Genomic DNA, 23838 nt, shown 5'->3' with positions numbered 1-23838 from the left:
CGACAAAAATATTCGCGTTAACATCTAATGGATTTATTATTATTATTTTTAAATGAAGCAACAAATAAATATTTTACAATTTTTCAGTTTTAATTCTAAAACAAAAATAGGAAAATAAATAATGCTCTGAAGAACTGTTTTGAGAAAAAGATTTGTTCTGAAAATAATGGAGAAACTGTTTATGTTCCCACCTAGCTGACTGTCAAGCTAGAACACAGTGACTTTAACCAGGTTTTCTTTTCTTTCGTTTTCTGTCTAATAATAATTTTTTGTCCTATAAAGATGCCCTAACAAGAAAGAATCTTTTAGGTGGCCTAGTAGGGGCCTTTTCTCTTGCCGAGTAATGTTGTAATAAAAATGTAATTTGTGCTGATAAAGAAAAGAAAAGAAAGAAAAGAAAAAAGAATAGTATCAGTGAAATACAGCTCATCCAGCTGTCGAATCAAGTGTGAGCATTTTGCCTTTGAAAGGAAGGGAGGGTCATTGCGATGCTCTGAGGCTCAGGAGAAGCGGTGCATCCTTCCCAGCTACTGTTCTGCAGGGTCAGTGTCCGGAACCTTGGGGGTTTATTTAGGGGACACTTGAGACAGAGCTGTAACTTGTCTGGGTCTCTTGCCAACTGCACATAAAGAAGCAAGAGAAATAGTAAATGGGATTTTCTGCTCCTAACACATGGTTGGATTTAGTCAGACTCAGTAACTGTTTCCTGAAGCCATTTACTTCCGGCAGACTTGGGGCTGCTAGGTTGTGGCGGGGTTGTGTATCACTGTCCTTAGGTGGAGCCCCACCTGCCACGGCCCCTGCTGATTCTAGCATGGAAGTCAGCGTTTATCGGCTCCAGGGCTCCACTCTCTCCTGCAGTGACACTCACTCTCTTATTCAGGCCCCGTTGGGCGCTGTTTATGATGGGCAGAGCTGGGCTCTGTTCTGGCTCTTCTGGTCCTGAGAGCACTTGAGGCCCATGACCGCCCTTCACGCACCCTGTTATCTGCCAAAGTGCCAAGCACTTGGTGGGCACTTGGTGAGTACTTGTTGGAAACAGAGCATAAAAGAGATGGGGGTGCTTGTGCAGGCGGGGCAGGCAGGGCCCAGAAGGCGAAGCCCCCTGACCCTGGAGGACAGGGTGGGCCACAGATGGCAGGCATCCGTCCACCCGTTGGCGGAGCTCGCCCAGTGCTTGCTGCTTCAGCCCCTCAAGCTGCTTGGAGTCCCTTTACACCCTGCATTTAAACAGGGGTGAAAATAGTTTCTTGGGAGGTGAAAAAAAATCCTAGAGATTACCGTGGTTTGTGGCCTTGCAGAGGACCACAGGACGTGAACAGATGTACAGTATATCTCTGCTATTAAAATTTCATGTGGGAGAGCCATTAGGAAACAGTTCTGAGATAGCTTTAGGACCAGTAATAATGAAACAGCTGAGAAGTGCTACTTTGCAGCAGCCATGATTCTGCCTGCCAGGCCCTCGTCAGTGGGGCCCCCTGCCTGGATGCCTGCCCTTCCCCCAAGGTCTTGGCCAGATCTCACTCATTCTTCAAGATTTGGCTCTGGCTTCACTTTCCGTAGGCAGTGATTTGCACATAGGGCTGTAATGGTCTGTCTGTGACAGGAGGTCAAAGGGCAGACATTCGAGGACATGGGAACAGCTGTCACCAGAACAGGCCACACAGATCCGGGCCCACTGATCTTACAGCCCAGTTGGTTTCTTGCTATCATGTGTGAACACGGCTCATTTGAGCCAGGGGTGGATCGGCGAGGAACCCCAGGGCTGAGCTCGCAGCAGGCCCTCTGTCACCCCTGCTGGGGACCATCCTGCTTCTCAGGGCCTCGGTTGTCCTGTGAAAAGAAAATAGGTGGCTTAAAAATCTTTTTCAGGGGCAGGGAGGACAGGAAAAATGGAGGCCTTAGTCTGGATGTAGCCTGGTTTTAAGGTAGCCAGGTGGGACTCCCGGTGGTTCCTGGCAGCCTGTCAAGGGAAGGAATGATGGCCCCAGAACCTTCCTCGGCCTCCACGCATGTCCTGTTCTTTGCCGGGAAACAGGGCTGGGGTCCGTCCAAGGTGGCTCTGGTTTCCATCCAAGATTCAGGTGATTTGGCAGCTAATGGAGCTGGGGTGGGTGGGAGCTTGTGGGAGAATGGGGGGTGACAGTGATGGCTTGGCATTTCATACCAGTCCTTGAGTCCAGCCCACGGGAGGCCCTCATGCGGGCCAGGACAGGGAACTGCTGGTCTGGGACCCCGTGGTACCTCCTTCCTGCCTAGCAAGTTGCTTCACCCTGTGGTCTTCAGTTTCCTTTTTGACAGAGTGAGAAGATTTTATTTAGATGCTGCTGTGAATCTGAAGCAATGAAAGATTAAAGAAAATCCAGCAGGTTAAAGGAAACCAAGCTGTTTGTGGAAGCAGAGGGAGAAATCAGGCCACCTGTAGTACTTGGCTTGTGGTCCGCGTGGACCTGCTGTGTCAGCCCCACAGCTGTGCAGAGGGGAGCATGTAAGGAAAAAAGACGCTTCGCCGCAGAAAACATGTTTTTAGTATTGTGGTGTCACATGTTCTCTATCCTCCAGCAGAGGGCAGGGAAGTGATGGGGGCAGTGGACTTGGAAGCGGACCCCGTTCATCAGCCCCAGGGAGAAGCTTTGCTGCTTGGTACCACTGCCACAGTACATAGATCCTTTTGTGATTCTAGGAGGCTTTAAGAAATCTTCTGACAAATCTTGGCCACATATCTTCTTTCTTTTTTTCCCGACACTTGAATGAAACCCCAGGAAGTAATATGCTGCTTTTATTCACTTTTTGAATGGGCTCTCAAAGCCAGTGGCTTAGGAGGGTGAGCCTGTCCTCCCTTCTAGCCTCCTGGTCCTGGTTATATGAACATTGCTTTACTGCTCAGAGTATCTATAATGTAATAACAAGTCTCATTGTTCCAGAATTTTCCATCAGCCTCTGTTTAGTAGGAAAACTAAACAGAGATGAATGAGACCACAAGGCATGTGAGGCCAAATTTTCAGCCTGGCGCAGGAAAAACCGGTGGGTGCCCAGAAATCTGTTATCACAAAGATGAGTGAACCTCATGCAAACATCTGATTGGAGGGGGCAGGTCTTTCACATTCCAGTCTGCTGGTGTTCCCTTTGCATTAACATGGTTTATATGTGCCCCCACCCCAGCCTTTTTCGCAAAGTGTGTCTGCTGTGCCCAAGATTCAACATAGGGCTTTTGGAAGAGATCCCTATGATGCTGACCTCCCAGAAGACCCCATCCGAGCTTGCATGAGTCCTTTCAACTGTGGGATGGCCTCATTTCACCTTGCTCCTGTGAGAAGCTGACTTTGTGGGAGTGGGGGTGAATTTGGGACAGTAGGTGACAGGCAGATGCTCTGGTGTCTGTGCATCAGAAAGAAAAGAGCCCAGTACAAATGCTGGTCTGTGTGTGGCAGCCTGTTCTTGAAGTCATTTTATGAAAATGCATATCTATTGGTAACAGGCAAGGTAATTATCTTTAGTCAGGCTGTGGGGAGGCCTCTAGCTGCCATTTCCGCCCAAATGTCCTGAGAAATAGTTGTGTCCATGTAGAGCGAGAACACAGAGTGAATGCTATAAGGCTCCTGTTAGTCCTGGAGCAGAGAGCAAAGCCCAGTGCTTTGGGAGCTAATTCATGCTCGGCCAACCGAGTACCTAGTGGTGGTGGAAACCCACCCCTGGCTGCCCTGTGCCCCGGGAGGCACCATCTTCCCTGCATCCACCCCATATTCCAGTAGCTTGATCACACAGTAAACAACTGAAAGATAGTGCTTCCTGGGCTCATTTTCTCCTCTTTGTGTCTGTCTTCTCCACTGTAAGATTTTGGTCGCCTATGTCCAGCTTACTTGCAGGAGCAGCACTGGGGGTGTATAAAGGCTCATAGCCTGTCTTCGGGAATCCAGGAATCCAGAAGCGCCCATGTTTGCATCCACTGCGGAGAGCCTGAGCCGTTCAGCAGGGAGGCTGTTCCTGGTCTCTGTGTGCATGCTTGTGAAGGTGCACACGTTTGATTAAGGAGTGCTCCAGAGCTGGGGTCAGCAAATGACACCCTGTGGGCTGAATCCAGCCCTCTCTCCTCTGTTTTTGTAAATAAAGTTATATTGGAACAGCCACAGCCTTCTGTCTGCCCATTGCTTCTGGCTGCTTTTACATCTGGCCTTCTGCACAAAGTGCCCCGGTCACTGCCCTGAGGAGAAACCGCTACCGGCACAGTGGTCCAGTTTGGGTGGAGAGTGCCACGTGCAGGGGCTTGTGCAGCAGGGGTAACTCGCTCTGCCTGTAGAGAAACAGCCTCTCGGTACTTGGGGCTCACACAGTTGACTAAACATTTCAAGGCTTCCTTCTCTTCTCGGATTGTGTAACTCACAGTTCTTGCAGGAAGGTGTGTTTGTAAGTAGGGTTCTCCAGACCTTTAGTGTATAAGGGCAGTGGACTAGATGAGGCCCTGGAGACAAACACATGGGGAGGGGAGGGGTGGGGAAGACAAGACACAGGGAGAGTCAGTGCAGCCCAGGGGAGGGGTGTCCCAGCAGTCGAGGTCCCATCAGCCTCCTTGTGGAAGGGCAGTGTCCAGGTCTGCAGACTGCATAAGCCCCCAGCTCTCTAAGGACCCCCAAGACACCCTAGCCACATGTTCGGAGAGCACGTTTGGAGGTTTGGAGGAGATGGGGGTATTGGCCAGCCAGCTTGGAGCACCCACATCCAGCCTGTTTTTAGCCCTGCTGGCCTGTCCTAGCTTTCCTTGTATGACTTGCATTCGCCTGGTGAATATTCTGCATGCCTTGTGGGCAGCTTTTGTTGCTTTGGATTAGTTTTTCTTTTTAAAGCCCCTTTACACAAATTTTTAAAAATGAGCTTAATACTGATTACATTTTAGTGCCTGGTGAATAGCACTAATAGCATTGATACTTCTGAGCACTCACATGAGTCTATTTTATGAGCTCCTTTAGTAGTCTTGCTCTATATAGAAGAACCATTTAAACCACTCATACTGTTAAATCAAAAAACAAGGTAGGAAATATGGACCGTATCCTGCTTGCAGCTCTCAGTGTGATTGGAAGACCAGTGTCCCTGAAGGTCATAAATGCAGGATGTAGCTTGAGTTGTAATTGCAGTTAGGTCCCACATGATTGATGGACACACTACGGTTTGAGAAGCTCTGGGCTGCGCCATTAATCCCTCATCCTTACCTTTTGTACGTGGCTTGCCTGTGTGGAGGGAGTATGTAAGCAGTAGTGGTCCCACTGTGCTCTGTGGCCCATGGTACAGTCAGCCCACAGGTGTGGTGTCACCTGTGTCAGGCAAGGTAGGGCCACGTGCTGGGTCTGTTAGAGGGGGGCACATTCGGGCCCAGGAATGGGCAGCTCCTTCTCCACAAACTGGGGGCAGTGCCGGGCCTCATCGCAGGGATTCCTCACTGCATGCTGGAGAGCCGCCAGCCAAGGGGACTGTCACCCTCTCGGAAGCCTGTGTCAGACCCAGGCTTGTGCTGGAGCCACTCACTGCAGCCTTTGTGCAGAGCGCTCTGCAAGCAGCTCATGCGGTTATTGTGATGGGTTCAGTGGTCGGAAGCCTGCTTGACCCAGTGGGATCGCAGCACAGCCTCTCGCTACCCAGCCTTCAGGCTCGGGCTGCGGGCAGTGCTGGCATGCGCCTTCCTCCAGCAGGCTGGACCGACAACTTCCATAGCTCCCACTTGCCACCTCAGAGGCAAGCTTGGAAAGAGCTGCTGGAGTGCATGGGGGGATCCTGCCTGGAGGGCAGCGAGAGGCTCTGGGTTTCTCTGGTGACCGTGGCGAGGCGTTTGGGCCTCAGCGATGCAGGAGCTGGTGGGGATAGGCCCTCCTCTCCCGGGGACTCCACTCGCTCTCCCGTGATCCATGGGAGATGGTGGATTTGCCACGACACTGGGTGACTTCAGGGGGACTGCCAGGGTTGGTGCTTTAGAGGGAGCTGGTGCATGTCCACACCCAGGAATAGAACTTGGTTCTCTGAGAACTGGGCTGAGAGTGGGCAGGCCTGGCAGGGCCCCGTGGGACCACACACTCCCAGCCTGTGCCCCTGGCCCACTTTGTGAGTGGACTGCTGCTGCGTGCCTGGGTAGCCCAGGGCTCGACATCCTGTGCTTTTCCAGGCAGCCCTGCTCGAGCCCACAGCCGCAGTCGTCACCCTGGTATTCTCCTTGCTGTAGCCTTTGAACCCTTGGTAAGATCGAGACCCTCTGCTGCTGATGGCGCCCTGCCAGCTGCTCGTCCCAGGGAGGCCAGCCGGAGTCACGAAGGGGGTTCCTTGGCACATGGCGCGTGGTTCGGCTCTGCCTCCTCCCCCGACGCCGTGGACCAGGGTGACGCCGCATCCCACGGGCGCTCTCGGGAGTGCAGGCCACCGCCCCCGCCGGCCGGCCGAGGAAGTGCCGCAGGTGGTTGAGTGGGCCTCTGTGGTGCAGACTTCGCGGGGGCGTCTTCTGTCCACCTGAGATGTGGAACCCCAGGCACAGCGCTGAACGTGAGCGTGAGCCGTGATCCTTCCTGGGCTGGAAGAGAGAGCTCTTTGAGTCTGCTGATTAAATAGTATTTCTTAAAAGTGAGTTTATATTCGAGGAAAGAAGTGGCAGGCTCAGCGGGACTGGATATGGCAGCTGGTGCCCCATCCCAGAATGGGAAGCACCTCACCTGTGTGCAGGTGAGACTACTTGGAAGGCAGGGCCCTGTCCTGGCGTCAGCCTCCTGGGGGCTGTCTGCTCCTTGTTTACCTGCTGCCTCCGTGTCTCCCAAGTTGATTTTTGAGCCAGTGAAGAAAGAGGAGGACTGGACAGGTGCTCAGTCCGCTGGGTGAGACACAGTCAAATGTTTTTTTCTGGGGTGCGTTTGCCAAGGCTTGTGATGGGGCTCTTAGAGAGGGACAAACTCCGAGGAATTTTCTCTTGGGTGTGCAAGAGGCTCGCTTTTGCTCTTCCCCGGACTGATCCATCCAGAGGACGAAAAAGTGGTCCCTCTGGGCAGGGCCTTGGAGAGCATTGTGCCCCCAGCAGTTGGGCTGGCACCATGATGGGGCAGCTGCCCTGCTTCGGCTGAGTGCTCTGAAGAGGAGGAGGCCTGGGAGGGGTGGGGCACTCGGCTCTGTTTTTCGTGGTTTATTCTAACCTCCTTTAAACAGATGTAGGACGTTTGCAAAGCTTCTTGAAGCACGTGTGGAGTCAAGGCACCAACGGTTGGGTCTGGCCTCTGCCACCCACTTGAACACCATTATCCAAATGGCTGTTAACTCACCCTCTGGCCACACTCATGTGGGCGGGTCTCCTTAGACCCACTTTCAGTTCTGTGTGTTGCTGGCATCGGGAAATACAGTTCCTGCAGGGAGGAGAGGGAAGCTGGTGCCCAGAAATTCTACCAAGGGACATTTTATAGCTGGGACTAGTTAAAGAAACCAGGTCTGGAATGCTTCCCTGGTGTGCTTCTCATGCAAGTGGGGTTTTACTGCGTGTTTGGTGCTTTCACTGTGGGAGGCCAGGAGGACCGACAGTGGCACTTGTCAACTAGAACCGTTCCTTTTTGGATACAGTGCAGAGCCCTGGGGAATGGACTCTGGGGAAAGCGTAGGACTCTCCCATCGCTCTCTCAGTCAGTCGGTCGGTCACTCCCCAGAAGTGTCAGAGGAGCAGCTCCTTTGTCCAGGCGGCAGGGATATGGGGGTGCTTGCCGGCTCCTCCACCTGCAGGGCTGATGGGCAGGTGCCGGCAGGAGCCAGGTGTGGCTGGTGAACAGAGAGAGGCTCCGACCCTTATCTGAATGGCTGTTAACTCACCTGCCGAGCAGGTGCAGAGCAGACAAGGAGGGTTCGGGGAGGTGGGGGAGCACCAGGAGAGCGCAGGGTCTGCCATCCAGAGAGGCAGGGTTCAGGGACTTGGCTGCAGCACGCAGTGCCTGTAAGTGAGGGCGATGGGCCCTGCGCCTCCCACCTGAGCCACGTCCCAGCTCCTCAGAGCAGTGGGGGCCTTGCTGTGGGCTCAGCACAGAGAGGCAGGGCCCACCGGGGTCCTGAGCACATGCGTGTGTGCTAGCCCACGCAGAGTTCATACGGGGGTGATCATTGATGGCCCCCGAGCTGCAGAGTTCCTCTGAGCCTCAGTTTTATTTTGTCTGCAGGTAGCATTACTCCTTCCTTGTAGCCTTAGGTCTAGTTAGGGAAAGCACGTTCCGGGATGCTGGCGCAGGTAAGTACTCAGTGCCTGTTCCCACCATACTGTCACTCATCATTCCTAGAAGGGCAGGTGGAGTCTTGGGGTCTTAGCACGCCTCCCTGCCCTGCTGATTGGCATTTGGTGGCCATGGGGTCTGTTTGTGACGTGGACCCTGGACACTGGGCGACATATTATATCCGGAGCCACAGCAAGACAGCTGGGTGGGTAGTACCACCCAGGGCTTTGGACTTGGGGTCAGCAAAGGGCAGGACCTCTAGCAGGTGTGGGTGCGGGGACTGCAGTGGGAGGGGCCTGTCAGGGCTCCTGTAAGCACAAGTGGTTTTCAGGAAGTGGGGCTCCCTGTGCTCAACAAAAAGAAGGGCATTTACTCCTGAAATGGCTTAGGTGACACTGGCTTGATACATGAAAGCTAGCAGAGAGCCGCTCTCAGTTCCCCCTCCCACCCCAACTGGTGGGGCCCCGAACCACGGTCAGACGCCCTGCACCTGTTACTGGGTGGACCTAGGCTTCTCTCTGCTGGGTCACCTCTGGCCTGAAATTTGGGGAAGCTTATTTGTAACTAAAGTTACATCATGGCAGGAGACCTGCAGAAGGGCTCCAGGGAAAGCCATCTTCAAAAATAGAAAGGTTTATTGGAGGGAGGCTTTGGGGAGAAGGGTGCGGGGCCTGGGAGATAGCACATTCATTTGGCAGGTAATTGAGGGCCCTGATCTTGAGCAGAGCATCTCGTTCTAATTAGCGCGGGCCTGCCTGGTGGTGTTTATGTGGAAGCAGAGCGTGGCCTGCTTAGCTCTCCTCATGATTTAATTGGGTTTCTTACAGCACCCCTAGGGCACCCTGGGAGCCCTCGGAGCTTTCCTGGCAAGGAGAGAGAACCAGGACCGAGCTGCCCATGGGGGCCCTATAACTGGAAGCCCTCACTACCCCTGGATTGGCTGCCCGGTGCCTCTCAGGAGACCACCGGGGCACCTCCATGCTTTCGGGGGGAGGAGAGAGTGGTCCGTTCACATGCCTGTGGCTGGAGGTGCCAAGGGCCTTGGAAAGGCCCTGATGCCATTTGGAGCTATGTTTTCAGTTTGCCAAACAAACTCACTCTCCAGCAAGCAGTACTGTAGGAGGTCCGGGGGGTGGTTTCCCAGGGCGCGAGCAAGTTGGCTTCTCATCATGCTGGAGCCCAGGGAAAGCCCTGGGCAGGGCAGGGGGGTGGAGTGGCCCACGGCCCCTGGTGCCCCTGGGCGGAGCTGCCCCCTGGGCTTCTTTACACCAGATGGATCATTTCCTTAGGACTCTGGGTCAGCGAGGAGTCTGGTGTCTGGGGCCTGGCTGCACGCACAGGGTGGTAGCCTTCGTCCGTCAGCGGGGTGCACATTCTACAGGCACATCCAGGGCTGAAAGGGGGGCAGAGGGCTCGCCACACTGCACGGGGAGGATGTGTTTGCAGTGCGCCCCCTGGCCCCTAGAGGTTGTGCGGCAGGAAGACTTAGGCAGGTGAGAGGCTGCGGGGCACATGGTGCTCACTCCCCTGCATCAGATTACTTGGGTGAGACAGAAGGAAGTTGACAAGGCACAGCTGGAGCTGGTGGATCTTGGTGGCCTCTCTGGGCTTCATACTTGAAGCCACCTTTGGCTGAAGCACTTGGGCGAAGAGGGCTGGGGACTGTAGCCCGAGTCTGCATATCTCTGGGCGGTGGGTGGCATGCCCTTTGTCTGAGGCTGTGGCCAGCGGCCAGTGCCCCTGCAGGTTTGACCAAGAGGTGTATCGGTTGGATGACCGATCTATCAGTTGCTGAGTATTCGGGCATCTACTTTGCGCTGTAGCGTGGTGGCGCAGGACCGCCCAGGACAAGCAAAGCTCCCTGGCCTCGGCCTCTGCCTGGGGGCGGGCGGGGGCCACTCTCGGAGGAGCTGGGAGGGAGAACGGCTCCGGCAGTGGGATAGGTAGACTGAGATGAAGGGGGGCTGGCCTGGTGGGTGGAGCCACCTTGGAGCAGTGCCTTTCAGCTGCTGCTGACCCAGAGGGGCCCTCATTCCTCAGCCACACCCTGGGGAGGTTGGCATCACGGGCAGTTCGTTCTGCTCATACCACCCGCTGGCCTCCTGCTGCAGGAGCCCTTCTGGGGCCCCCTGGGGCCCTTTATCCTTTGCCTGCCTTCTGCATTCTAGGACTCAGCTGCTGCTCTGCTGGCCACAGACAGGACAGGAGGGACACGGCCACACAGCTGAAGCCACACATCAGGCTGCCCATACCAAGGTCCTCCAGGATGGGGTGTCACTCAGGGGGCAGCTCCAGGGCACCTGGGAATCAGCCACATGGGAGTCTGGTGGGGACACCGCCCCGAGGAGGGCTTTGAAGGGAGGCTGCAAGTGCCAAACCCTCACCCTTTTCTTGCTGTTGCCCCCGGGTGCCTGGGCCCGTGAGTGGCCACTGCCTGGCAGGGAGGGGTTTAGCGCCCCCTGCAGAGTTCAGTGGGAAGGGGCTTTGTTTCCAGTGCTGCTCTGCCCGCCCCCTGTGTGTGTACTTGATCGAACTAACATAAATCACTGCAAACCAACATACATTAATTTAGCCTGTCGCCTTAGAATAAGCACAGTAAGGTGAAGACGCTTTCTCTGCCAGGCCCCAAGGATGAGTCCAGCAACTGACTGGTTATGTAGCTGAGCAGCAGCGATGCCCAGGAGTGGAAGGCCGGTGTCGGTGTGCACTTACCCCCGTGGCAGTGTGTTTCTGGGTTTGTTTTGGCTGAGCCCCTGACACTGTGTGGTTCTTTGCTTGTTTATGGGGCATGTAGAATTTGAGTGGAGCCGTGTATTTGGATCCTGGGTTGATCATTTTGCAGTGACAGCAAGCAGTTAGCAGACACCACTGTTGCCCGGGGCGGAGGCGGAAGGAAGAAGGGAGGGACCTGGGGGCTGTGGGGTGTGTCTTGGCTGGGAAGGACCCTGGGCTAAGGGTGGGTCTCGTTGCCTTGCCAGCCAGGTCTTTCTCCTGCTTGCAGAGCCCGTGCGACATGGTGCCCACGTGCTTGTGTCACGGAGCTGGGGGCCTGAGCAGGGAGGCACTGAGGTGTGCCTACCCCGGGACCAGAGCGACAGGCGGCCCGCCCCAGGGCTGCCCAGACCCTCTGGCCTTTGCTCCCCCGCTGGGAGTCACACGCATCTTTTCCTCTTGGAAGCTGTCATTCGCGGTGTGGCCATCCTTTGCGGGCAGTGAAACTGTCCTGTCTACAGCGGGGCAAATGGCACAGAGGCCGCCTGTGGGCCAGGCTGGGGCTGCCTCGGCTTGGCAGCAGGTGTGGAGTTTGAGCTCCCGGCAGAGTTTCTGGCTGTTGAGAACTCATGAAAAACGAAAACCGAGGAATGACATCGAGGATCACGTCGGTGACCAGTTACTTCCCTTCTCTGTGCCAGGAGCCTGCAAGTGCTAGACATGCAGGGGCCCAGGCCTCCCCACCGCCAGCCATCCTAGAACTTCCCCTGCTGGCCTGGTGGGGAAACTGAGGCACAGAGGCTGCTCAGGCTTGCCATGGGCCACGGCAGAGAGGGGAGACAAGAGGACCCCGAGTGCTGGCCGAGCAGTGCCTCGTGAAAATGGCCACTTGAGCTGGTTTCCAAAGGTGTTTGATTTGCAGGTAGCTCCTGAGGCCCGGGTGACTGCTGAGGTCCACGTGGGTGCCTCCTTGAGCCCCTCCTCATGCTCGAGGCGCTGGTCCTGGGCAGGTGGGCTCACGTGTTTGCAAGGGGACTGGTTTGGACTAGCAGGGCTGTAGAGGCAGAGTGATGGGGCTGAGTCCCAGCCTCACCCCTCTGTCTGACCTTGAGCTCCCACGGTCAGCCTCCCTGAGCCTCAGGTGCACTGCCCCTCCCCCAGTCTGGTCTCTAAGTGGGGAATTGGTGCCAACAAGGGCCGCCTTGTGGTGGGTGAGGCCTTCCCTGCGTGGAAGGGGTGTAGCTCTGTACATGGAAGGCACACAGAAAATGCGTACGTTCATGGTGATTCTTCAGGCCCTGGAGGCTACGGGGCCTGTGTGTGTGCGTCTGTGTATGGGGCGGGGGGGCGCGTGTGGCGTGTGGCGTGGTGTCCTAAGGAAGTGGCTCAGGACTGCTGCTCCATCCGGTCACCTCCTAGGAGGAAGCACTGAGCTTTTCTACACATGGCTTTTCTAAGACTCAGGTTACCTTGTTCCCCATTTATTTCATGATTTATTTCTTATTGAATTCTGTGTTGTCCTCATTGCATATTTACGTCAAATGACCTTATTTTAAATGACTTTCCTTCTGAAAATCCTTTTCATTGACTCTCCCTTATTACCCATGAAAACTTACCTGCTGTTTGTCCGTCTCTGACAGGCTTCTCTGTGTGTCTCTCCCAGCCTCAGATTTCCTCTCTCTGTCTCTCTCGGTACCTCCAACGCATGCAATGGATTCTAAGAGTAAAAAGTACGACCAGAAAAACCACATGTGCTGAAATCTGACCTCTCAAGCCCTTGAAGATACTCAGAGCCCTTCCAGAATGTTCTCACGTCTCTGTCAACTTCCTTTCTCTCTCTGCTTTAACTCAGCTGACCTCCAGTTGTAGCCTTTGGGAGAAATTACAAGACCCCAGAGGGTCCAGCCCACTTGCCCTCACACTGAGTTCCAGGAAGCCTCATCGGGTTTTCCCAGAGGAACAGTATTGTGATGGGATTGGGGGCCTCATTCCTCACAAAGGATGCAGCCTCAGAAGGTTTGATTAGAAAGATGCAAATGCTGTCAAACTGCTATAATTTATAATAATAAAGGTACACTCACAGCCATAAATACGCTGTACAAATTGATTTCATGAAGAGACCAGAGTGCTGTGAGTAGCAATAGAGCCCATACAAACCGAGTTCTGTGAAATCACTGCCATGGCCTCACACGGGTCTGCTTGTAATCAGAGCAAAGCAGCTTACCACATGTTTCATTGAAGTTTTCAAAAAATTGTTTGCCAGCCTACAATTTATGAGAACGTGATGGGGGTGATGTGTGTGTCATGAAACTTTGAAAGTTGTCCGGCGAGGTGAGGGCCGATGTCTTATTTTGTGTCTTGATGTCCTTCTCTGTGCAGGGTGGGGAGGCTTTTGCAGCTCCTGCGCTTCATCTGGTGGGCGTGCGCGTGCTGCATGCCGGGTGGTCGACTGTGGTGGTACGAGTGTCTCTCATTGTGAATTTATCTCTAAGATTTTAAATCACTCTTTCATCGTGTGAGTAATGTGTATACACTGTAGAAAAAAATTAGGTAGCACAGAAGATTCAAAGGTAAAGGATCTCTCTCATCCAAATTCCCAGAGGTAAATAACCACTGTTTCTCGGACATCCTTCCAGAAATTCTGTGTGCCCATGGAATCCAATATGTAATTTTTTACTTTTCAAAAAATAACAGCTTTATTGAAATATAGTTTACATTCCATAAAATTCAGGCCTTTAAAGTTCACCATTGAGTGGTTCTGAGTGGTGTGACTGTTGCCACAGTCTAATTCCTGGTGTTTGTCACTCCCAGAAAGAAACCTGTGCCAGTTAGTAGACACTTCAGTTTGTCTCCTCCCAGACCCTGGTGAACCCTTTATTTAACCTCTGTCTCTATGGATTTGACTCTAGACATTTCATATAAATAGAATTGTGGAATACGAGGTCTTTTGCAACTGGCTTCTTTTACTTAGCATAGACATGTTGTGGTAGCATGTGTCAGTCCCTCTTTAAGACTGAATTAATCTATTTCTTATATGTGTATCTGTTTAACCTGTCCATTGAGAGAGAAAGATCTCATATTTTGTTGATCCATTCATTCACGAACGGGCACTTGGATTGCTTCCGTGTTTTTCTTGTGAATAGTTCCCTTCAGCATTGTGTAAGGGTTCCAGTTTCTCCACATCCTTGCCAATACTTTCAGTATCTGCCTTTTTGGTTGTGGCCATCTTCGTGGATATGAATGGTATCTCATTGTGGTTTTGATTTGTGTTTTCCTAATGAGTTGGTGGTGGTGAGCATCACCATGTGCTTCTTGGCCATTTGTATATATTCTGGGGGAAATGCGTGTTCAGATCTTTTGCGCATATACTAATTGGGTTATTTGTGTTTTTATTGAATTGTAAGAGTTTGTCTAATATGCTGGATACCAGACTCTTATCAGATTAACGATTGCAAGTTTGTTCTCCCATGTGTCATTCTGTGGGTTGTCTTTTAATGACAGTGCCCTTTGATACACAGTGTCTTACATGAAGTCATTTACCTGTGTTTTTCCTCTGGTCGTGTAGGCTGCGTTTAAGAAGACAGTGCCTCATCTAAGGTCATAAAGATTTATTCTTATGTTCTCCGAGTTTTGTGGCTCAGCCTCTTATATTTAGGCCTTTGATCTGTTTTGAGTTAATTTTTGTCAGTGGTGTGAGGTAAGGGTAATTCTTCCCTTTTTAAAAGGAAAACAGAATCCTACAAATACCGTTCTACAACTTTTCCCCTTCACGATGCGTTGTACATCTCTCCACCCAGCTGCTCGAATGTCTGTCTTTTTTACAGAACCTGCATTCTGCTCGGTGCTACTTGGTCTCCTGCCGCTTCCCTGTTATGAGCAGTGCTGCCGGGCATGTCCTGAGCATATTATGCTGAAGAGCATTTTTAAGCTTAAGGGTTGATCTGCCGCCTCATGCCGTGCTGGGTTGGCACAGTCACATCCCCCAAAGACAGCCGTGCCCTGCTCCTTAGAAGCCGCGGTTTTGTTACCATGTAGGGCAAAAGAGACTTTTTAGGTGTGATTAAGATTAAGAATCTTGATATGGGGAAATGATCCCGGATTCCATCGTGGGCCTAATGTAGTCACAAGGGGACTTCAAAGTGGAAGAGGGAGGCGTGACTTGGGGAGAATGGCCGGGTAGGTGCAGCTTCCCAGGCTTTGATGGTGGGCAACACTGCCAGCCGCACAGCGTGGTGACCTCCAAACGCTTCTGGAAAAGGCAGGGCGTGGATTGTCCCCTGGAGCCTTCAGAAGGGGACCCAGCTTGCCGACACCCTGACTTAAGCTCCACAAGACCCCGGTTGGACCGCTGACCTCCAGAACTGTAAGGTAGTAAAATGATGTTGTTTTAAGTGAAGTTTGTGGCAGTTATAGCAGAATAGGAAAGAAATCCACCCACCTTTCCAGGTGTTTTAAACTTAAGGCACTATGTTCTGTACTAGACCCAGTGATGGTCTGGGGAGCCTCAGGTCACAGCTACACACTCTCCCCACTGTCAGGGTTCCTCATGGTTTGCTGACGAGTCGTAAAGACACGTTGACCCGACTGTCAGTGCAAACAAAGGACTGGAGTTCCCTGGGGGTGTGCACTGTTCCTTGATGTTCCCTCCGTGTGGAGAAGGCCTGTGGAAGGAGAGGAGGCTAGCCCGCTCCCCAGGTCCCAAGGTGGCGCTGCAGGCGGCCTTGGGTGTTCTGACAGCCGCTTGCTGCCTACTTTGCCTGTGTGGCACACGTTTTGGCTTCCTTGTGGGTCTCGAAGGCCTCAGTGGGCTGGCTGGGGACCTTGCCACCATCTCCAGTGTTACTTCTCTGTGTCCTGAATGCTAAACCACTAACAAACACGTGGCCTTAAGAAACCCTGTGGGTCAGGTGTAGGGGTGGGGGGTGGGAGGGGGCTGACTTCGGGGAGGGGTATGGGGGGGTATCTAGAGGGTTCCCCTGACATGTTGGATTTCCCTGAATTCCGACCAGTTGGTTTGGGTGTGTGGCCAGGAGCCGCCTGTATCTCTTGCTTCCTCTGGCTGCGGCCTCAGGGGATTTGCGGGGCCAGGCCCCCCCTCCAGTGTGCAGGCCCCACAGGTGCTGTCAAGGCTGCTTCTATTTGCCTGTCTTGGGAGGTTGGCGGAGGATTAAATAGCTAATTCAGTATTGGGGAAAGATATCTGTGAACTTAAACGCCCATTAAATACCTTTTTCGGATTAGAACTGTAATTGACTTAGTGTTTAAGGCAGAAACTAAGGCCTTTGATTTAAAAACTGCTGACAGATTGTACCCTAAGCGGCTTCTGTTTGCAGAGGAAAGCCATTGCGTCCCGGTCAGGTTGAAACATAACTTCCTTCATGCCCGCCCAAGTTCCACTTTTGTCATATTTTATAAAACACAGGCATTGCATTTTAACTCATATTTATGACCTTTCTGTCGACTAACTTGACGTGTTTCTCCAAACAAATTAGGTAACACCGTGACATTTTCGAAATGAGCGGGATGCGGAACTCTCAAAAATGATGTCAAAGTATGTGAGCTTAGAGATTGGGGTATGTATTGTATTACATTTTTGCACGTAAAAGATGCTCTCAAGTGATCTTCTTAAAGGAAATTGGAGTTTAATTAACTTCAAGGCTGTTCACTGTGCTTGAAAGAGCTTCCTGTATTCATCTGTTACATTAGGCACACTTGAAACGGATCTTTTATGTCCTCATGCCATAATAAGCAGCCGTGTAGTCACATCATAATATCTCATGGCTGTAGTCAAGTGATTAGAGTGCGCGAGTGTGCTTTGTGCCACTGTGGTTGGGGACACGAAGGGAAGGGCTGGGCCCACTTAGCACTGCCCATGAGGAGCCACGGCAGGGGGGCGGTTGATGTCACCCCTTTGTGCGCTCTGGAGCGTTGCTGCTGATCTTGAATGGCAAGGATCCCTGGACCCTCCCACCGCCAGCGTGCGGGCATGTACTTGTCTCCCCGTCATCTTGGCACCCAGCTGCCCCGAGCCGCCGAGTCATTCCTCTTCTCCTAGCCGACCAACCTCTCTCCCCGTGCCTGGAGCTTAGGTAGCCTTCTAATCGCCAGACCCAGGGGCTGTCAGTCAGTCCTTTTTTCTCGAAACCGCCCTCCCCTGTAGCTTCTGTAGCAAAAACCCTCACGCCTTAGTGAGAGCCAGGCCTTTGGAGCTGGACTGCTGGGCCTCGGGTCTGGGATCTGCTGCTGTCCAGCCAGTGACCTTGGGCAGGTCAGGGCGCTTTGCTTCCTCGTCTGTCAAGAGGAGGTGCAGCACTGCGCTTTACTGTCTTCCAGGGGTTGTGTGGAGATGCCACGGGCAGCCTGTGTGTGGTGCCTGCCACGTCGGAAGCGCAGTGTCTCTGCTGCACACGGGGTGCCTGCACGCCCTCGGCTGCAGCCGGAGGTGGAACCCGGCTATGATTGTGCTCCAGGCTCTAGCACCACAGGATGGAGGCTCCTCCTGTCCCGCCCTTTCTCCGCATCTGGGTCTGTTGCAGCCTGACCCCTCCCGCCCCGTGCAGTCTGCCCTGTGCCCGCCTCTTCGGGCCTTGGCTGCAGTCTGCACCTGCTTTGCTCATTGCCCAGCTGACTGAGGGGGCCCCTACAAAGCTCTGTGCCCTGCTCAACAGCCCGATTTCCTCTGCTTGGGTACCACCTAAGGTGCATGGCTCCTTCTGTGGAGAAAATGAGTGCATTGACTGGATCCAGGATCTTTGACCAACACTGTTCTATATTTATAACTGCACAGGAAGTTGTAGTTTTAGAACTCTCTCTGTGTACATTATAACCCTTGGACTTGGATTGTTATGACAAAATTACCCTATTCTTGGTAGGGTGATTTTTTTTTTTAATTCTGGGTAAATTCTAGGAATTTGTCATATTCTCTGGATTCTAATTCACTTTGCTAAGGCTTGGGAAGGGCCCCTGAAAAGCCTCTTCGTGGGGAGAGTGTTCGCCCTGCTGGTGCGTGGCTCTCCGCTTGGAGGAGTGGTCCTGGGGGTCAGGAGGTCTTCCTGCTGACAGCCACCTTTCATCCTGCACGCTTTCTCCAGCCCACACAACCTTTCAAAATCTATTTATGATCATGACCCTGGCCTCTTTCCACTGAATCTTCAAGTGGGCCAGCTACTAATGACCAAGATGTGACATCATATGATGTTTTCCTTGGGCCAGTGAACTGAGTTTAAATTATAGCCTTGAGCCTTGCTTTTGAGTAGCCAGACTTGGGGTGGGGGGGAGGCGGGGGGATGCTGTTGCCATTACTGAGCATTATTTTCCACATAAATTGATCTTGTCTGACATACAGTAGGCCAAGGAGTCCTCCTGGCGCCTGAAATAGGGGAAGGATTTTAATCCAATTGTTGAGGCCAAATATCTGAGCCCAGTTTTCTGAAAATGCTATAGAAGTATGGGTTTTGGCATCATTTATCCATCTGATACATTGAGGGCCTTCCTGCTTCTGGTGTTGCTTATAGTTAAACACTTTCAAAGGATGTTTTGTCCCTGAATTATTTATTATACAGTGTTTTGCTACGAAATTTTCAAGCACACAGGAAAGTTCTTGTACGCCCACCACCTGGATTCTACTGTTAGCATGGAACTGTTTCTGCTTATCATGTATCTGTTCATCCCTGATCGTTGTATTTTTTGATGCATTTCAAGTCAGTTGCAGGCATGAATACATACTTACCCTGTGGCCTGTGTATTATCTGTTAGTAACTTGAGCTCAATATTGGTTTCCAGTTGTTTTTTTTTTTTTAGGAGAGAAGCACTTATAAACCATGAAATGCACAGATTGCAAGTGTGCAACTGGATGAGTTTTGATAACCTTTTTATTGCATGAAGTAGGGGGCCAGGTCACCCATGTTGTGGGAGAAGGTACGTCGGCTCTGGGGCTCGCATTCACGTTGCTGTCCAGCTAGACCCGGTCGGCCCCTGGGGAGTCGCTGGAGGAAGGCGGGCATACATGTGGCTCCAGGCAGGAAGTAGTTTGGGTCAGATGTGAGCGGACTGAGGATTCCTACATGAAGGGCCTGTGTTAGTGCCCTGGGGCTGCGCAAACCCGGTGGCAGCTGGGTGGCTTGAAACAACCGAAATCTATTCTCTCATTACTCTGGGGGCCAGCGGTCTGAGTCAAGGGGCCTGTAAGGCCATGCTCCCTCCAGGGCCCTAGGGGGGGTGCTCCCTGCCTCTTCCGGCCTCCGGTGTTTGCTGGCAGCCCCTGCTGTTCCTTGGCTTGTAACTGCACCGCTCCAGCCTCAGCCTCTCTCACCATGTGGCCTTTTTCCCTGTATGTTTCTTTTGGGTGGAGGTGAATTTTGGGGAGACACTGCTCAGCCCAGTACAGGCCTAAGCCTGGGTTCTGTCCCCTAAAAGGGGGGCCTTGCCAGGGTGCCCTCCTCCCCCCTCCGAGGCCTCCCCCCCCCCAGGCTGCGGATAGAGGATGTGCACGGACCTCACATGCATGGGCTGGAGTCTTTGCTTGTCTTCTTTCTGTCGCAGTCCAGCCAGAAGCATATGTAGAAATGGAGATCCTGGGAAAGGTGGAGAAACAGTCTCCGATGGGAGAGGCCTGTCTGCCAGGGTCCCGTCTGTCCCTGGAGAAGCCTGCCCCTGGCACCCCCCACCAGGTTGTTCCCCTTCTAGAGCCCCCGGGGGGTGGGCTGTGGCTGAGTCAGTTTGGGCATCTGCCTCTGAGGCCTTCATGTCTCTCTCCAAGCACCCTCTTCCTCTGGTCGCCCGTCCCTGTGAGGGGGTCCCACGCTCCCCCCACATCTGAGCCTTTTGCTGGGCCCTCCTGCTTCCCTCCTGCACTGGGTCTTTGTGAAGTTCCACCAGCTACTAAAGGGGTGGTTGCAGATGGACACCAGTTCCACGTTTGCCTGGGCCTCTCACTGAGGACCTGCTTTCAGTGCCCTGTGCCATGTTTCTGCAGGTCGGCGAGCTTCTGCCAGGGGCACCTCGGGAGCTCTCAACACCGTGCTTGCAAAGCTACGTCAGCGGCCTGCTTCCCAGCCCACACTGTTTGCAGGACTGTTAAACTATCTAAATTCTCACCCACAGAGCTAGGCTAGGGTGGGGAGAAGGGAGCTGTAAGCCAGAGCTGAGAAATTTCCAGAAGGTAGCTTTGGAGCCGACACAGTGGCTAGTATTCAAGAAATGTGGGGTGGATGCCCTCTGGGAGCTGTCTCAGGGTGTGTGGGGCACCGTGTTGATGGCATTGCCAGTGCTGCCTCTGGTGCTGTGATGCAGTGGGGATTTTCAGGTTGCCCTGTGATGGTTTCCCTGCCATCAGCACCCCTAGATGGCATCCTGTCTGGGGAACCTGAAGGCAGCAAGCTGGCAGAGAGAGGCCCATTAGGAACTGGCCCCTGACTGGGTCTTTGTGAAGTTCCACCAGCTAGTTTGAGGGCAAAGGGTGGTTGCAGATGGACACCAGTTCCGCGTTTGTAGGACCAGAGCTTCTGTGCCTTGGTTGAGAGCCCTGTGCCAGTACTTGGCTTGGCATTTACATCCTTGCTCTTGTTTACTTGACACAACCACCCATTGAAACAGAGTTGGCCCTGCTCTGCCCAGAAGGAAACTGAGGCTCATTGACAAGGCGAAGGCATGTCCACAAGCACGGGTGCCAGCTTGTTCTGGGCACACAGGACCTGTGTGTCGGGGGAACGCTGGCTCAGAATGGCAGAGCCATGGCTCAGACACAGGAGGAGTTCCTCGTGTTCCCTGGGGGAGATGTGAGAGACACACTCGCTGGTCCACACTCGGTGGGTGGGCGCGGACACACAGACAGCGGAGCGAGGCTTTAGTGGCGGTCTTGGAAGATCCAATTCTTTGAATTGCACAGCTGGGGCAGTTGGAGCAAGTCATTTATTCCCTAGCACGTGAGTCCTTCCCTGATTCCTCACTGGCTGAGTACTGCAGGGTTCACATTCTTTCCTGGATGTTGCCTAGGCAAGTTGTACCAATATTAGACTTTCTTCATGTTTGTCAGTTTTATTCGCTGATTTAAAACTTCTTTCTTTTCCCCAATAGGCATAGCCTGTTCCTTATCAATCCCCAACCCCCAGCCTCCACCCAAGGCTCATCAACTTCCTGGCGTGTATTTCACCAGGTGGCCCTTTGTCAATACCTTACTGTTAAAACATTTAAACCTCCTGGTGGGAATAAATCACATTTAGGTTTTGTGCTTTTCTAACAGAGGATGCGGCTCGCTCCGGTCACTAGCAGACTGAGGGGAGAACTCTTGTATATGCGCTTCCTATCGGCTGCCGTAACAAATGACGGCACGCGCTTAATTCTCTTGGCCAGAATTAGTTCTGGAGGCCACAAGTCCTTAATGTGGCCACGTGCATGCTCCTCGAACCCACCCACATTCCTTGTCTCCTGGTTCCTTCCTCCGTCTTCAGAGCAACCACGTAGCATCTTCCAGTCTCTCTCCTTGTCCCACTGACTGTCACATTGCCCTGGGTCTGCGCTGACTCCACTGCTTCCCTTATGTAAAGGCCCTTGTGATCGCTCTGGGCCCAGCTCGATAATCCAGGCCACATTCAAGATACTTAATCACACCTGCAAAGTCCTTTCTGCCCTGTGAGGTGACACATCCACAGGTTCAGAGGTCTAAGAAGTGAGCGTGTTTGGTGGCCCATTATTCAGTCCCCCTCACAGTGTGAGAAAGGATCTTAGCAATAACGTGACCACTTTTGGATGCCTGCTTGGGCCATGCATCCCTTATATATATTCTCATTTAATCATCGCAGCAACCTTTCAAAGTGGGCTTTGTTATTCAGTTTTACAGATGGGGAAACAGACTCACTGTTGAAGCATTGCATGCAGTGAAGGGCTAAATGGAAAGAGGACCTGGCATCTCATGCTTCTGAACCCAGAGTTCTGTGCCCACTCCTGCCCCATGTGAGCAAACCCCGTGCACAGTCAGGGGATTAGAAGAAGCGGGTGGGGGGTTGTGCCTGCGTCGCGGGCGTGTGCTATGCTCAGGTGACTGGGGCTCGCAGCATTGCCTTAGCGAGGCCCTGCGTGGCTTCACGGTCATGGGAAAGGGCTGTCTCCCCTGGAGCCGTCTGGTTCAGAGACTGACCCAGATGCTGTATTTATTACTCAGGCCACCTGGGTCCAGAATCCCATTGCTTAGCAGTGCCTGAAGATGGACACGATTGGTTTTCAGATTGGTGCTCTCTTTACCTCCTTAATCAAACAAAATCTAAATTTAAGATGCTTACAGAGTTGAACATTAAAACCAGAAGCATGCACCCCGGGGGATGCGGTGTGGCCTTCCTGACCAAGCACACGTGGACAGCCCGCCTCACTACTCTTGCCCCCCTTAGTGCTTTGTCCCCTTCCTTCCTTCTGTTTCTGTGAATTGTTTTGCATCTTGATGAGAAAGCCAACAGGGAACTACTTTTCATTTTGTCCAGAAAGAGCTTCCAGACTTCCCCTTCCGTCCAGCCTAGGTCTTACTTGCTGGTTGGAACCTCATCAGCAGGGACTATGATGTGTGTGCTGGTCCCAGTGCGCTGATCTGTGCGGCCGCCCTGGTGGACCAGGCCGTCTGCCTCCAGCAGGCCCCCCCGAGTGGGGACGGGGCGCCCCTGCCAAGGCAAGAGCAGCCGGGTTTTTCCTTCTTGCTGGCCAAAAGGGTGCCAGAGCCAGATCTTCATCTTACAATGTGTGAGAAAGTCTCTGCGTGAAAAAGAGGTGAAGGCTTACCCCACAAATAAACTTGACCCCCTTTTAATGTGGGAAGCTCATTATATATGTAAGCACACCCTCTCGTTCCTACGAGCTTTGCAAAGACTTTGAGAAAGAAGTGACTCCTTAACTGAAAAGTCTTGTGATTGCTTTTTGGGTGACTTTTTGTTGTGGCTTTATGGCCACTTAACTTTAAGTGCTGATCTTTGGCCATTAAACACCAGTTTTTAAAATTAATTTTGTTTTGGTGACCCACGATTATTTGGAGTCTAAAGAGTATTTAGATTTCCAGCTTCACGGAGCTTCGGTTTCTTCATCTGTCCAGTGGGGATAATTCAATCCTCTGATAACATTTTCATCAGGGCTGAGAGTGACGATGTACTCAGGTCATCAGCACAGGGCCCGGCCAGTGGTCCTACTCAGGAAGTCGTATGTGTCTTACTATTCGTGATAAGATATTTTCAGTATGGTGCCAATACAGCTTATCTGGCTCTGCATCCTCCAGTTTGGCGGCCCTGCCGTATGAGGCTCTTCACACTTAAACTAAATGAGAAATTCTGTTCCTCAGTCACGCCACATTTTTAAGATCTGGTGGTCATATGTTGCTGGGGGCAGCCACATTGGATAAGCAGATTGCGGGCGTTTCTATCCCTGCATAGTTCCACTGGCCAGTGCTGGTCTAGCTAAGGTCAAAAGATTAGCCACCTGTACTTTGTTTGTAAAGAAACCAGTTTCCTGGGCTCTTTCCCAATATTTCTTTTACTTGGAAAACTCTTTTGTGTTCTAGGGAAATTGTGTATCTCTGTTTTAAAGATAGTTCTTCTAGAAGACAGAAGGACAGATTGGCTTGAAGGAAAGAGACCAGCGGGACCCTGTGATAGAGTCAGCGCTCAGTACGAGAGAATGCCCTCCCACTCCCCACGCCCCATCCTGGACACCCCGAGGTCTGTGGTCCGCCCTCTGCTCGGGTCTGAGCCTCACTGCACTTGGCTTGATGACTGCCGTGAGAAGGCGATGACTGCACAGCATTGCTGAGCGCCACCGAGGGTGGGGGAGAATGCCTACCGCGCCCCCTCGGTCACATCTCGTGTGCATCTCCACTGTCTCTGAGGGACCCCATTCTGCCGTGTCCTCTCTGTGTCATCCCATCCTTCACGACAGCTGCTACACC

General features: G+C 52.7%; 1 protein-coding gene across 6 annotated transcripts in view; it reads left to right on the top strand.

Moving 5' to 3' along the window:
- The window catches only part of AGAP1 (ArfGAP with GTPase domain, ankyrin repeat and PH domain 1), a 513333-nt gene that overhangs the window by 44063 nt on the left and 445432 nt on the right, over nucleotides 1–23838 (top strand). The gene's annotated exons all lie outside the window — the stretch shown is intronic.

This window comes from Manis javanica, chromosome 12 (assembly GCF_040802235.1).
Source record: "Manis javanica isolate MJ-LG chromosome 12, MJ_LKY, whole genome shotgun sequence".
NCBI classification, from domain to species: Eukaryota; Metazoa; Chordata; class Mammalia; order Pholidota; family Manidae; genus Manis; species Manis javanica.
The sequence above is the reverse complement of the archived record's forward strand: the minus strand, read 5'-3'. Positions and strand labels throughout refer to the sequence as shown.